Here is a 2360-nt window from a genome sequence, read left to right on the forward strand (position 1 = left end):
AATTTGATTCCAGAAGCAAATGTTCGAGAGCACCAACAGGACCTGCAACACCAACAACAGATCACATAGGTTTTCACGCTCAGCTTGCTCACTAGTAATGCAACCTGACAAGGGAAAAGAAATACTTATGATTAGTTCAGTCATCTCATCAGATTTAAGTCCAAATAAAGTGACATAGTTGCTAAGGTGAATTTTGAACATAAACTCTCCACTAGTCATATTCACAAATAAAACTCATTTATTCATTTATAAGAGAAAAAGGAAATAAAGCTCTAGTTATATATATCCCTCAGCCAACAAATAAACCTATAGTTTCAGAAAAAACTTGTTGTAATCATGTTACAAGTATAGATCTAAAATATATCAATGTTCAAGAACACTATCTGACAGTAATCTCACTCACTGAAGATAAAGCATGTGCATTTGATAGTGGCAATACTTGTTCACAACACTTGAAGACTGTAACGGATGATGTAGACAATGTCAACAAAGGAATTTCAGAGAAAGGTATGGACTAAGGCACTAAGCATTAGATTCCAAGAGACAAACATGACTAGGTGCTCTAATTTCAAGATACACAAAAGGATGAAACTAAAGGGATAAATGCGCTTACTTCTCCTTCTGATTGCTTTCATCCTTATCAGCACTTGTTGCAGTTGAAAAGAGGACGTTACTCTGTAAAATTTTGAACAGGCAATGAGTACAAATACACTGAGACAAAGCATTACTTCTGCAGGTATGAAAATTGAAAAGCTAGTTGTTTGCAGATCTCCAAAAAGAGCTAACTGGCAGCGCAAAAGGAATTTGATACTTTGGAAAAAAAACATCAGGGCAGCGAATGCACAGATAGACAAATAGAATTAAAACCAAATCACTGAAACATAAAAAAGGAACAGATAGACTCGAATGCTAGATGACATGACCTTGATACAAACTGCCTCGACTGCTGAGCAAGTTTCCTGCCATAAAAAAGGAACAACAATCAACAAATTGAGGTAATCAAGCCTTCAGTTTTGCAAAAATTAGCACGCACCAACTCAGGAGAGTTCAATCCAAAATTCAAGAAACATGACTACCAGCTAGAAGTTCAGCATTCCGCCAAACCGCTGAACGGGGCAAAATTCACAAATTTCCAAACGCCACTGACTAGCAATAATCATACAGTACGGAAAGGAGCTAGAGGAAAAGCGAAGGCACGAACCAGCTCTCGTCTCGGCCCTACCCTCGCGCAGGAGCCGCATCCCTAGCCGGGAGATCCTGCAGAACATCTCGGCAGCCGGCTCTGCTCCCTTCGAACCCTAGAGCAGCATATGAGACAATGAAATCAGCGCAACAACCACCTCGTGCAACAACTTGAGGAGGGCGGCAGCGGATCTGACAAAAGGATACTCCTTAGCAGCGGCGTCCTCCTAGCTGCAACGGGGTGGCAGGGGAGGACGCGATGGCAGGGCCCGCCCCCGGGAGTCAGTCAGGCTGCCTGCAGATCAGCGAGGCAGCCCCCGTGAGGTGGGGCTCTGGGAGGTAGGCGAGCGGACGCAGATCAGAGGGTGACAGCGGCAAGATCTGAGAAGAGGGATGGGAATAGACAGCTCACCCGGGGCGATGGACTTGAGGGAGAGGGGCGCCGGGCAGTCGCAGCTGCAAGGCGGGCGCGCGGGGGATGAGGACGCTGCCGCGGGGGAGGAGAGCGAGGCGGAGAACCCCTTCTTGTAGCGCTAGTAGAAGGCAGGGGCCGCGGCGTCGCGCGCACCGCGGACGCAGAGGAGCGTCCGCAGGAGCGCTGCCGCCCCGGCGAGGGGAGGGCTGGGTTGGGCGTTCGGCGGCAGGAGCAGGGTCCGCGTCCGGCGGCGCCGGCGAAGGACCCCAGCAGGCAAGAGGAGGATTGGGGGCGGGGGCTGAGTGGAGGGAGAGAGGGGAATGGATCTGCGGAGGCCGGGAGGGAGGGGGTAGGGTTTCTGAGAAGCTTTTATATCATGGGGGTGCGATGAGCTCCGTCCGATCCACGATAGACGGTTAGAAATAATTGAACTATCTGGGCTGAAATGGGCCTAGTTCCATTTCTTCTCTAATTAACATTTTTTTCTTTTCATTTTATTGCACTATTGTGAACTAACATGTAAAAATAATTATCTTGTACACACCAATATATTTTTAATATTTAGTAGACTCTTTATAAGTTTTCTTGCACAAGTTTCAATAATTTTATAACTCATTTACTATTTTTAATAATTTAAATGAATTTCTGCGAGTTTATTGAAAGGAATTACGGATTGAACTATATGTATCTCAAATAATATATAAAAATCCCTCAAAAATATATTTCGAGTATCTCTATTCTATTATAGCTCATATCGCGAAAA

The 2360-nt window shown here is 45.6% G+C and overlaps 1 long non-coding RNA gene across 1 annotated transcript; it reads right to left on the bottom strand.

The window, feature by feature from the left end:
* Positions 1–328: 328 nt before the first annotated feature.
* LOC120675243 lies at positions 329–1295 on the bottom strand. The gene is made up of 3 exons (XR_005675272.1): positions 1202–1295; positions 924–959; positions 329–675 (listed from the first exon to the last, which is right to left on the bottom strand). It is a non-coding gene; the product is annotated as an uncharacterized LOC120675243 (long non-coding RNA).
* Between the last annotated feature and the right edge of the window lie 1065 nt (positions 1296–2360).

This window comes from Panicum virgatum, chromosome 5N, assembly GCF_016808335.1.
Source record: "Panicum virgatum strain AP13 chromosome 5N, P.virgatum_v5, whole genome shotgun sequence".
NCBI classification, from domain to species: domain Eukaryota; kingdom Viridiplantae; phylum Streptophyta; class Magnoliopsida; order Poales; family Poaceae; genus Panicum; species Panicum virgatum.